Source organism: Drosophila melanogaster, chromosome 3L (genome assembly GCF_000001215.4).
Source record: "Drosophila melanogaster chromosome 3L".
NCBI classification, from domain to species: domain Eukaryota; kingdom Metazoa; phylum Arthropoda; class Insecta; order Diptera; family Drosophilidae; genus Drosophila; species Drosophila melanogaster.
The window spans coordinates 13,226,567-13,240,445 of NT_037436.4; the positions used below are offsets into that span (position 1 = coordinate 13,226,567).

The 13,879-nt window shown below is 40.1% G+C and overlaps 1 protein-coding gene across 4 annotated transcripts in view; it reads left to right on the top strand.

The window, feature by feature from the left end:
• The first annotated feature begins 2,125 nt into the window (after positions 1 to 2,125).
• Positions 2,126 to 13,879, top strand: part of caps (capricious) — a 50,951-nt gene continuing 39,197 nt past the window's right edge. For all 4 annotated transcript variants that reach the window (NM_079332.4, NM_001043139.4, NM_001316462.1 and 1 more), the window contains exons 1-2: positions 2,126 to 2,574; positions 12,109 to 12,148. The gene's annotated coding sequence lies outside the window, so the exon portion shown is untranslated. The remainder of the gene's footprint in view (positions 2,575 to 12,108; positions 12,149 to 13,879) is intronic.

Below are 13,879 nucleotides of genomic sequence, written 5' to 3' on the forward strand. Positions count from 1 at the left end.
ACAACGCCAGCGTATCAAAAACTCCTTCAAGGACCTTCTCCAGTGCCACTCAAACTGTAATTAAAGCCAACGCTGCTGCTCATCGACTCTTGAAGCCGTTTGCAATCCGTTCGTTCGCTCAACAATGGGAGTTTAATGTGCGGGCCTTGGGGCATTTTCATCGCATAATCATTTTTTTTTTTTGTGCCCGAACAGGGATCATAAATATGTCGCTGGCACTTGAGGCAGCCTCTCGCATTTATGTCGCTGCACACGGGGAGGAAAACACCAACCCCCTGCCACCCCTTTCCACTGCATTTTCGTTGCAGGTTCTTGAGTGTACGTGTACGTTGCCTGCACTCTCAATTATGTCTTAATTCGTATCTAATGGATATTTTCTGTGTGAATTTTCATGATTAATCGCCGCCCGAGGATGCAGGGGGGCAGCAGCAATCACACTGAAACAAAAATTGCACTTGCGACCATGTGAGAGTGCACTCTGTGCTACTACTTATACTAACAAAAGAATTGATTTTATTTGGACTACAGAATTTTTCTTTCATTATAATAAATTTTGAATTTTAAATTTTTAGACGTGGCCAATACTAATTTGCAGAATATATCGGATATTTTTCTCAGTGTACGTAAAAGGGTGGTTTGCCGACTGCAGTTGTTCACACATGTGTTCACAAAAAGAGTGCAAAGATTGTGGGTGGTGGGGGGCGTACAATGAAACTGCGAGCGATAACTCAACTCCACCGAAGGTTCCCAACTTTCTTTCCCCCTCGATTTTCTTTTTTTTTGAAAATTTGCAAGGCGTTGGCATGGGGTGGGATGAAATTTGCAATTGCTGGGGTGTGGCAGTTCGGCATTAACGGCATATGCATCGTATGTAGGTTTTTACGTTTGTGTGCGTAGACGGCGACGTGTTGCAACTTCCGGTGACGTCGACGTAGTCGCAAAAAGTGATTACGCGGCATTTGTGGTAGCAGCAAACCGGCGACGGTTTTTGCAAACATTTCCAAGAATGCAACCGCATTTGCCGACACCCCCCTCCCCCCTTTCACCGTACAAACACCACCCACTTTTTCGTTGGTAAACAAAAAGCATCTGAAATGCAATTCGCACTTCGGCAGCACATTGGCGCCATCTAGCCGCGCTTAGGCGAACTATGAAAGAGAGCCAGATAACGCGTGTGGTTTTCCGAGAGAGAAAATTGGTGGAAACCCAATCGAGTTGGGAATTTTATCTAAGAGCGAGAGAGTGGTGCCGGTTCTCCGTTCAATTTTCCTCTCTGTTTATCTTTGACTGCTCCATTTGCATTCATTTTAGGCGTTATTGGTGTCTCTGCTGCAACCGCTCCCAAAAAATCAGATTTACATGTCGTTGTTGTTGGTTCTTTTTTATTTATTTATTTTACTTAGCATCGCATCTGATAAGAAAGTTACATATGTGTGCTGGGCGAGCAATGAACTTATTGGAGCCTCTATGGGCAGGGCTAATTGGGACCGGTCAATGTGAGCGGTGAAGGCTAATTAGCTGTGGGCGGCGGAAGTACGACATCTTATTGGATAGAAAATGGGGGGAGATAGGACTAATGGAAAATCAAAGATTTTCTTTTGTTTACGGCTTGATAAGAAATTGTATTAGGCTCTGCAATGAATTTATAGCCAAAACTTTCGTGGGTACTTGATAAAGGGTATGAAAATTTCTTTTATTTCTTTATTGAAAACCTGTATATATCGAACAAAATATGATTGAATGTTAATTCAATCTGGATAACAATACTTATACAATATAACTTTAGATCCTTTCAAAACTCAGTCCTTTGAGATGATATTTTAGTTAGCGTGGTTTCAAACCATCCAGTCTCACTTTATCTGACTCAATGAGAATCCAACTTGAGTCTTGCCGGCTCAGATAAGCCCCGTTATCTGAGCGAGAGAGCATCCCATATGATTTTTGCACAAAAAGCCGAAGTATGCGTTCGTGCTGTTGCACACAATCACACTCTCTTCGTATGTGTATGTGTTTGCCTCGTGGTCTTGCTCTCCCGCTCTCGTGTTCTGTTAGCTCACTTCGGCACTTAACAGCGGCTGAGAATCGAGGTTTTGAAGTTCGTGGCGTACACAGATACAATACAGCGTTAGTTCGAAAAAAATCGTGAACGTGTTTGGACACATTGTGGAGCGCACCGTTATTTCCTTATAGCAGACAGCTCAGCAGATTCGCGCGTGCAAATTCTCACCCTTCTCTTCAACCTCCTCTCCCACCCACCACCACCATCGGTCGGTCGCTGTTGTAGCTGTTGTTGTTGTGCGGGCAACTTGCTTTTTGTGGGCGGGGCACGCGGGTCATCGCAAATAGCAAAATCGTCAATCGTCAATCGTCATCGGCGAAACGTGTGTGCAGAATTAATGAAATGCCCGCGCCGCTTCTTCATCAATGAAAACAAAAAGCGAGGAGACTATCCGCCAAATAGTATCTCAAAGATTTGTAGCTGTGCTTTCGGTTAACGTTGTGTTTGGGCTAACATTTTTGTTTTGACAACAGTGCGTGCTAACAAACTAGCCACGAATTGCCAAAATTATCGCGGTAAGTCCTTCGTTTGGTGCCTAATTATTATTCTGTGCTGTGATGTTACTAAGTTTAGTACTGATATTAATTAGTTTAGTTAATACCTTATATTTACTTTTTTGTTTTTGGTGCGCAGCATTTTAAATATATTTTAATATAGTTAGAAGAAAATACTGATATTCAGTATGAAAAAGAAGAAAAATGGTTTTTAGTGATGGAGAGAATATTGCTATACAACTAGACTGAAATAGGGCTAATTTAGTAATATTTTGATTGATAACCATTGAATTTTAATCAATAATCTAAGCAAATTTACGTTACCTCACATATGAATAACTTTAGAGCATACGCTACATAGCTAAAAAATAGCTAGTTTAAGGCGTAAATTGGTTGTTTTACTATAATTTGTTTAAAATAGTGTGTAAACAGGATAAAATGCATAACTAAAGATTGACCTTATCAGATATTACCGTTACACTTAATGAAGAAGCTCTTTAAGGCCAGAAAAACGCCTTGACAGCAGCATGACATTCTCTTTTCTTTTATTGCTGCTGTTGTTTCAATGTTCGATCGATAAGTTTTATGAGTTTTCGTTGTGAAATTTTGAAATCATTAATTATGTCTCGGGCCGCAGACTCGCTCGGAGTTTCCGTCCAGGGCCAGCCGTCTCAATTTTGGGGTTTCTGTCTGGGGAACAGGTTTCGTTAGAGCGAAAAACTTAAAGAACTTTTCGAGGTTTGTGCGATTCCGGGAACTTGTTAGGTGCTGCCTGGACTCGTGTTTGCTTGCCCCTCTTTATGGAGATGTGGATCTTTATGAATGAACGAGGTGGGGCTCAGTTTGGAGGCTCGGGCAGCTGGCCGACTGGGCGGCTGAGCGGTCCGAATGTCTCGTGTTGTGGGCCTTTCTCGTTGACACTTTTGAGGAATGTCAACTTGGCCCCACTGGCCTGGCCAACTGGGAATGGGTTAGACGTGAGCTGGCGTAAGTCTAAGATGCTGGGATGTACTAAAGTTCGAGGAATTCGAAAGGTGTATACAGTTTGGACCGAACTCAAGAAGACTTCAAGGAAATGGCTGTAGAAGAACAAAAATATTTAGCGGCATTAAACCAAATAAGCTTTGTAACCTTATGGGTTTCAGAGTTACTGTGTATTTATAAACAATATTCCGACATTATAAACTATTTCAATGATGATCATCCCCATAGAAACGATTTTGTATTATTTTAATACGAGCTTATCTTTATGTTGCGCCTTCCACTCTGTGCTTCCATCTTCTATTGGTGACCTTCATTATCTCCATCTGAGAACAACCTCGAGGCGAAATCTTAAAGCAAATCCCCACTCATTAAAGCTCCCACTCTCTGTTGTTATCAGGCCCGAAAACGCCAAGGCCGAAGCCGAAAACTTCCAACCTGCATTAGCTAAGCAGACAACTGAGCAGGGGAAGCTATGTACATAGCTGGGTCTGAAACAGAAAACTTTTTAATTACCAACAGGAAAAAACATTTAAGATAAAAGCCAGGTAATATGCGGGGCAGGTGGGACAGGTCACTCCGCCCCCACACCCACTTTTGCATAAATTGAAATTATGGCAACTGTTTTCAGACTTCAGGATGAAGTAGATTCCGAGTCGAAATCGAACCTTTTACTTCTCACTCACTGACCCGAAGGTATTTATGACCTTCGTAAATAGGAAACCGAAGGAATAAGCAGCAGGTTTTAGCCATCAGAGAGCTACAAATTTTACAGCTTAAATATTTTTTAGCCATTAGATAAACAAATAGAAGGGGCAGAGCGATTGAGTCAGAACCAAAGGTGGAAGAGAAAAGAAAAGAACGAAAATATCTTTCAAGTACAATGTTAGGTAAATATAAACAAAACTTTACGTCTTTCGAGCGAGCTCACACTTCTTTTTACAACCTCCAAGACTTTTGGATGCTGCACTTTGGCTGTTGCTGGTGTTTTGGTTCTTCCTTTTTAGCTACTTAAAGCTTTTAGAGCGGCAGCTAGATGTAATATAAATTACATTAGCTAAGTGCCAGGCGGCAATTAAAAACAAAAAATACTCGTGAAGTTTTCCTCCGCCTTTGTTGTTGCTGATAATGTTGTTAATGATGTTGCGGCAGCATCTTCAGCAGCCCCATCCCATCGGCGGCATCATCATCAGTGGCATCATCATTAAGAACATCATTGCCACCATTAGCAGCATCATTAGAACGTCAACTTAATCAAGGTTAAAAAGCATGTGGCGTGCCTGCCCCAAAAAAGTCGAGGAAAACTCAAGAGATGCGGGAGCTGGCATCCCGCTCTATCTTTCTCTTTTTATGTGTGGTATATGGGTATATGTACATATATATATATATATATCTTCGATTCTGTAATTATTGACGCCGACGATGTCTTCCACGTTAGACATAAACATAAACATATTGCGATGACTGAAATTCGGTAAGATTAGAAAAAGTTATGCAAGGATTGGGCAAATTATGTTGGCTAACATGGGGCAATATTTTTCGGGAGCCTTGTGCGATGTGGCAAGTGTGGTGGTAAACATAAATGGTAGGTAATTGAATAGAGAAAAATTGAGAGCGAAAATGTTGATTAATCGAATAATGATTTATAGCAAGGGAATAGAAAGGGAGCTACCTCACAATGACCAGTATAATCTACCACAAAGAAATAAAAAAAAACTTTAAACCCCGATGATTCAATATTATCAGATTTAGCAAATCATACCACTGATATTTTTATAACCCTTGTTCGTTTTTCACTTTTCAATTTAACCACCATTTGCCAATCCCCCATCATCAAGATAGAATCGAGATTCAGCTGCCTTGACATTTATGATGCCAAAGCAAATACTTGAAACTCTAATAACCCCAGAAAATCACCCCAAATTACAAGTACGAAAATAACTTCCCCCGAATGACCACCATTAGGCCTGAAATCAAAACATTTTACAACAGCAATTATGTTATTTTTTGTTTTTTGTGTTTTGCGCGATCAGAGCCAAAGTCAAAGTAATTTCTATTTTAATAACTAGGCAGCGTGGCCAAGCCAAGTCCATTAAAAATAAATATCTCTAGAGATATGTATATATTTTGCAATTAAATCAGCAACAAACTGCAAATGAACCGAATCGAAAATGCGAGAGAACCAGCTCCATTATATGGGCATTATCTGCCTGCCCATAACTATCGGCTCAATCATAAATTTAATTAGCATAATTGACTCCGCCAGAACGGATGTTCTGTTTTCGATTTGTGTTTTCAAAATTTCGCTCACGTAGTGGCAATTAAAAATGCGCTGGCAGCTTTTCGTTGCCATATGCGCAGTTTCGTCTACCTCTCATCAGGCCAAAATATTGAAGATCAGGTGCGGGAAATGCGAGGAGAAAGGTGTGAGAAAAGCTGGCAACAGCTGGTGGAACGTGCCATTGACACTTTCGAGTGCGAGTTTATAAATATGCCCAGTACTTGCCATTAAAATCGAAATATTGAAATCAAAATAAACTCGAACCGTTTACTGCTAGTTTTGAATTGTTCGTTATTGTTTATATTTTGGCCTAGCCTCTGCTGATGAACCATACAAAATAGTATTTCATTTTCAAGTCTCACTTAATAATAATATTCTATGCGTCATTTGGCAAACGAGTGGAGTCGCTCGTTGGAACGCCGGTTATCTTGTGTTTACCTTTTGGGGCGATAAGGCGCCAACCCGATAAGATAGAGCCACTCTGGATCTATGCCTCGATAGGGTGTGACTTGGCTTCGATTTCTGATTTTCCACACAAAAGTAATTCGCTGCATTCAGTTTATGCTGTTGTGCAAGCCACTGGATGGAAATGGAACGGCTTGGGGGAGTTGTGGAACTAATGGACTGTTTACTTATTTATGGGCCCTGAATGTTGGTCAATATTTGTGGTTTTCCTGGGCGTTGAGGGGCGGCCACAGGGAACAAAGCCAACAGCACCGAGAGGAGCTGAATGGAAAGACGTCAAAGCTCGCTTACTGTTCTTGATGGGCACTGGAGTGGTGGCATATAATGTGGAAATAATTTATAGATAGGATAAGCCCGTAAAGAAAGAATTCGTTGATTAAGAGTACTTCGACAGAAGAGGGCTGATGATTCACGTATTTCATTTTCTATTTCGAAAGCACACTTTTACCATTGCAGTTTCTAGACGCATAAACTAATGCGTCATAAATGTGTGCAATCATTTGCTTATATTTTTTGGTTCCTAAATATATTCAGACAAAGGTATTAATGTCTAAAAATAATTTCAAGTTAAATAAACACATTTTCCAACAGTACAATTTATATTCTCAACATGAGCTTCCATAGCTGATTAATGAACTCATTGCTTAAGAGATAATCGTTTTGCTAATTTCGCATTAACTAAACTCACATGTTTTCGAAAAATTTCAGGGCCAGAAAGGCCAAGTTCCGCCAGAAACATCTGTGCCGAGTGTCAAAATGTAAACTTTGCTGAAAAAATATGTATCTAATGACTCGCTTTGGCCAAACACAACAGCCAAAATCCATTAATACATAACGCGGAACCATTTAATAGTCCGAAAAACTAGCATGACGACAAACAGAACATGACATCGAGAAAATCGAGATCGGGCGGTTCAGAAGTGAGCAATTTACGACAAATATGCAAAACCTTAAAGTTACAAGACACCAGATATGAGGAACAGATACATGGATGGCAAGATAGATAGATTGGAGACGCCCACAAAAAAGTCTGAGCATAAATAAGAGCAAACGTCACATGAAATGTGTGGCAGAGCTGGGAAATAAATATGAAAATGGGCTGACAACAACAAATTTATATATATTTACATTTGTTTGGTGCGGTTGGCTTTTAAATTTATGGGTTTATTGATACTCTCGGGGGCAGGAAAGGAATCCAAAATTTGCTTTATCAGCATGTCAGAAAGGCGAGCAAGAAAGCCCCTAAACCGCAATCTGTAAAAATTGTTCTCAGCGAAATGATTTAGCTTTCTATCTGTATCTCTCAGATTTTCATTGTGTTTTCGCTCGGTGTTTTGAACAATTCCGACTAGTCGAGCAAAAATATGTCAAAACAAATTGGCTGAACTTGTGTAGAATGGGTAGAAGAATAGACGTCGAAAAATTTACGTGATAATGAAAATACAATTTTTTGTTCCACCTCTTTGTGTGCTAGTAATGTTGAGTACACGAAATGCTTACAATATTCATAAGCTGGCTTACGTAAAATGTTATATATATATATATAGTCATATGTATATAAATAAGAGGGTAACTTATGTAATGTTTGGGCTGTAAATTTGGAATAAATTGAATTATGTTTTTAGGCTTAATATATTATGACACTCCCATCTGTTAGTTCAACGAACTCTGGCCTCGATTCCTTGGAAAGCCCTGTCAAACCTTCACCTGGTTTAGCACCTCTGCGTAATTCTTTGGTTCGCACCATTTAGTGGCCATTTGATTTTGCATATCAATTAACGAGATTGATCTGCCTCGGGGGCAGCATTTTGGGTCTGTTCGGTTAATCAGAGTTGTTGGCGATACAACGATTAATTAAAGCCTCAAGTCGCTGAATGGCTCGTTTACGATTGCGACCTTGCTGACTGCCTAGACAAAAAGATCATTAGTTAGAGCATCAAATAAAACAGTTTGATTACCCATAATTATAGCTTACCGAAAGTAGAGGCAAAAAAAAAAAAAAAAAAAACATTTTGTCGCCTTCGGATTTGATGCCTTCATTAGGAGCCAGAATAGAATAGACAGAAACTTTGGCTGATTATGTTGAAGCCAGGCGGTGGGCCACACGGCGTATGCATAATCGTATAATTAATTGCCATAAATGTTAATTGCGCATACGCCACGTTGCGGCAATTTATCCTTTTAATAAAAGGGTTCCCACGCTCACATTTTCCCCATTTCCGTGTCCTTTCATCCGAAAGTTTTGCCAGTTAATTAAGCAAGTATTTTCCGCTTCTTTTCGTGTTTACCCAGTTAATTTCTGTTAAGTTTTGTTGACATGTTCGTTGTTTACCTATAAGCTAGTTTGCTAGCTGCGACAAATTAACTTGTTTCGTGTTAAAGTTTCTGTGGTTTAAGTTGGTTCTGAAAAGCTGAACAACTTATTGGATTAGTCAGGTGTTTGAAGACGAATTAATGAGATTAGAAACTGTACAAGCTGAAACCAGAAATGGCAGTGAAATGGGGGATAGCTTTAAGTGAGAATGGCCTACATTTATATCAAATTTAAAAAAAATATATCAAAAAGGAGCTGAATTTAAGCACTCCTTTTTTTTCATAATTTACATACAGTCATTCATTGAAGTTCCAAACGTTGCACTTCCTCACTGAAACTTGGAATTTCATAATTTTATGAAAGAAACTTTCATAGCAGGAAGCAATTTCGGAAAATACCAGTACTTCAATCCCATTTGATGTCTTTTCTATGAGCTTCGACTATTGCATTGATTGCTTGTTGCTGTTAGTTTAACCCAAATAATTTTCGAGTCAAGCAAACAGAAATCAACAAACAAACAAACAGACAAACAAGCGCAGGCCAAACAAACAAAATGAACAACAAATCAGCAAAAACTCGAATGTAAGTAAAATCAATAATATGTTTAGGGTGACGCCCCCTCTTCCATATATTACCCCCCCCCCCCTTTCTCTAACTCGAACTCGAATCTATCGCTGAATTGTGGATGGAAGCCTTTTAAGGCGAGAGAGTGAAATTTCTTCTATCCTAAGCTTCAGCTGTTTGCTTTTAATCAAGTTTCACAACATTTATCTAATGTGTGCTCAAGTCGGGCTAATTAATGGGTTAGGGCGGTCTGGATAGTTCATTTGAATATTTAACGATTAGCGGACAGCGGTCGCCAAGGGGGCGTGGTCGCTTGGGGGGCGCCACCTGTCCGGCAAAATTATTAATCAATTATACAAAGTTCTCTGGGGTAAACTACGACTTCAGCGCGGAATTTCAGCTGTTGAAATATTTGAGATTCGTCCAATTCACCTTGTGAAAAAAAACAACAAAAAATGAAGTCATTAGTTGGGCCAAGATTCAGACTACTTCGAGCATTTGAATGGCATTTTGCGAAACAAGTTTCGCTTGGTGTGCTGGAACGAGCAATCAACACGTAAATGTGTAGCGTAACAAAACGCTAAAAAAAAGTAAATAAATAAATATGTGAGAAGAAAAAATGAAAAGTTAAATGCAAATGCGACTGGCTTTATTTATTTGTTTTTTTTTTTTTTTGCTAGAAGGCTGTGAGAGAATCTGAATGATGTAATTCGTGGATGGGTGAGCTCAGCTTGCGAAGTGACTAACGAAAGTCAGTTAAACTGGAAACTGGTAAACTGGAACCTTTTGACCTAAAACACTCTATTCTAATTCCATAGTTATATAGTATAGTAAGTAATTCTGCAAGATTTGCCAACTTTCCGCACATTTTTCTGCATGTACTTAAACTCGGCAATAAAGGCAATTAAAGATGCCAAAGGCGAACTTAAAGTGTCACCGAAGTCAAGCGTAAATGTGCTAAAAGGTTAGAGTGCGGACAGGAAATCCCTAGAAGTTACATAGAAAATATACACACACTGCGCCATGTGAAATAAAATGCTAAAGTTATTCATTTTGCAAATAAGCAGGGTAAATATTTAATTAACAACTCAGCAGGCAAACAAATGGCAAGGGGCTGGGGGCGGTGGCGGGGGGCCGGGAAATATGTCTCACGTTTGCGTCGCGGGTCTAAGGTTTCCTGTTCGCTGAGGGTAATATAATATTTATTTATATGCCGCACAGCGAAAGTCACCTACAAAACGAGACGACGACGACGACGGCGATGACGACGCCGTAGAAATTGCCGCAAATTTTATGTTTCTGTTCCATACCGTACTGTCTCTCTCTATCTCTCTCTCTCCCTCTCTCTCCCTCTCTCTCTGCGGCTCTTTCCATGGGTGTGAGTCAATGACATGTAGGAAAAGAACTAGCTTCCTCAGGGGATTTTGGGTCTGAAGGTGTGCGACATAGACATAAGACTGTTTTAGGTATCTGGAGGATTAACGAGTATTTATGAGAGCTGAATAAAATGGTAAATCTTATAAAGTGTTTATTTCTATGCATCAGAGTTGTTATAAAACCTTTAAAAATGCAGAATAGATATAAAATCAATCTTAAATCACTATAATAAAATTTGCAAATATTTAAAAATAAAATTCTTATAATAATTATTAGGTATTACTTATTTCGCGCACCTTTTGTGTTCGCCGTGCGTGCTCCCTTTGTGCAGGCAGGGCAATATTAAACATTGTATCGCTTGAAGTCTGATTTCATTTGGCGCGTCTAACTAAGGAAAGGAGACCCAGACAGGGACTAAATAGCTTACTACAGCCCCAACCTGAACTAATTAAATTAGTTTAGTCTGCAGAAAAAGGTTTTTTTCCAGTGGCGGCAGTTGTTGGTGGGCCTTTAATTGCTTTTGTAATGAGTCTTTAAAGCCGAACTGTGGACTCGGTCGATAAGGTGGCTAGCAAAATTAAGCAATTAATGGGGAATTTGTTTATGGTTCCACAGGGCACAGATCCTTACACATGCACAGCGAACAAAAAAAAAAAAAAAATAAAAATACAAACAGGAAAAGTGTTGGGCTTTCGTCATTGTTTCAATGTTTTATGAGTGCTCGTAAATGGACGGAAAATGCTCTCATTGCTTTCTTTTTGCTTCCATCCTTGAGGATTGGGCTAGCTATTAAAATGTCATCATGCATCGGCCAGGATGGAAAATGGAGAGTTGTGTGGGCCAACAACAAGTGAACTGTAAGCACGATAAGTCAGGGCACGCAATCCTTGGGCCTCCAAGGCGCCCGGTTTTATCGACTGGGAAAGAAAGAGCGATTCCTGGGCGTATTTATTATTTAACACCTAGAAACCTAAGCGGGAAATGGCTATAAAATTGTTGACCTTTTTTTCCCGCTGCTCATCATACTTTCTTTTTTGGCACACGCGTCTCGTAACTCATGCAAAAGTTTCCCAGCCCATCTTGGGTGGTCCCAAAGACTTTGTTTTTACGACCAAGTCGGTACTCCAGTTCGTTTTACGATTCAAACACCAAACACACACACACACACACAACATAGGTCGAAATATTTAAAAGTGCGCTTAATTATGCCCGCAAAAACGAAGGCGAAATAAACTTCGCATTAATGCCGAAAAAAACTGCCAGAAATTCTAAAACGGCACACGGCAATTGGGTAATAAACTTTATTTGCCTTTGCTTCTAGGGGTAATCAACAAAGTCTTCTATGTTATATTGCGTAAGAAGTATTCGAGGTGGGTGGGATTCTTAGAAACAGATTGGCACATAAACCAAGTTAATGTGGCTAAGATGGTTCTTACTTTTGTGGCTAGAAAGTATAAAAGCCAACCTTATCGGTCTGACTTTTAAAATCAGAAATTGTACGAACATAAGAAACATTAATAAGAAAATATAACACATATTCTAGTTAACTAATTACATTTTCTCACTTTTACAGATCGAAAAAACATCTCGAAACACCTGCCACTTAAATAAGGGTAAGTTCAGACCCGATACTCAATTCCACTCCAATTCCCAGCCATCTAATGGCATCTCAGCTGTCCAAGGCTGTTGTCGAACAAGTTGGCCGTTTGCCGGGGGATTAACTACATATTCTACATATTCTACATATTCCCTGGTAATCCGCACCGTTGTCCATTGGCCATTCAGGCCACCGATCATAGCGAACACATTTGGAAAAGTGGGGACATGACAGGCTGAATGGTTGAGTCTGAGATCGCCGTGGAAATATCCATACTTATACATGTATGTAGAAATTCTGCAAGTGCAGTTAGACTCCAGACTCAGGTGATATATCTCACGACTCACGAAACTAGTTTACGCAACATGTGGCAATTTTGCATGCCACAAGAGGCCACAGAGGACGTGCCACACAGCGTACAGCGCACTGGGGAAAAGAAACCGAAACAAAAATTGACATTTTGACATGCGGCTTGTATACCGGGCGGTGGTACCTCAAGATTCGCCACCGATAAACTACAAATGGTTGCACAGCCAAGAAGTTGGGCAGCATACCGGTTCGCTGGCGCTCGAAAGCAATCCGTAAAGTGTCTTTTAAATACAAATGTTATCTACCGTGAAAAACCGAGGAGAGGAGTCCAGACCACACCAAAAAAATAAAAACCGTACGTGCCGCATTTGCTGATGCTGTTTTTGTTGTCGCCGGTACGATTTTTAATGGATTGACGGCAGACACCGAATGCACATTAGAAATCCAATCCTGGTCCAGGTTTGCGTTCAGTCCAGTCCTGCGATCGCGGGTCTCCCAAGTCATGCACATGCACACATGGGTCCATCCATGTTCCTGTCTGCATTTTCGCCATCCTCCAGTTTTCCAGCACCGCTTTGCGTGCCAGGAAAATTGTCTTCGCTACTGCAATTTTCCTTTCTGGCTTTTGCATTTCAATAACTGGATGGGTCAGTGGCTGTGGAGTTTTGTTTGGCACGTACGGCATAAAGTATCTGTCTGGGCTATCGCTTACCACCTCCCTGCCACGCCCCCTGCCCCACGCCCAGCAAAGGGGCGTGTGCGCCATTTCTTTTGAGGCAGTGTCTGCATATATTTGTTTAAATTGCATCGAGTGTTTGAGTGCCTTCCAGATACTTGATAAAACAAACTTCGTATATCGGGTTCAGGTTTGGTCAACTAATTGGCGAGACTAGCAAAAGGTGGTTGAAGTAATTGCCCAGGGTGGAGCTATCGGAATGAGGTGATTCGATTAAAACGAATCCCTAAAATATTGTTAGCTCCGATGTAATCCCAAAAGTCTATAGGAAATATTAAAAATTATCAAAGGATTTAATTAAATTGGTTTGTTCATCTAGAATATCTAATATCTAAATATGCAAATAGTTGCCATGTAATATTTGTTGTTGAAAAATGTATCATGTTTATATGGCTTAATACATAATGGGACTGATTCAACATTTTCCATTTAATTTGAACCTTGCAATGGTCAACCTTCCCCCACCACATTCCATCGAAAAATGTTCTCAGCAATAGAATATCTGCCCAAATCAAAGTGGGGAACTGTTGACTTTGATTTAAATTTCCGCTGTTTAATGGGCGCTAATAGAAACAACCTTCATCAAATCGAATCAAATGGGACAAAACGCTATTGACAAAATGCAAGTCAATATGTCAGGCGAGCAATCAACACTCGAAAACGAGAATGAAAATCAAAGCGAAACCGGAAAATTGTACAACG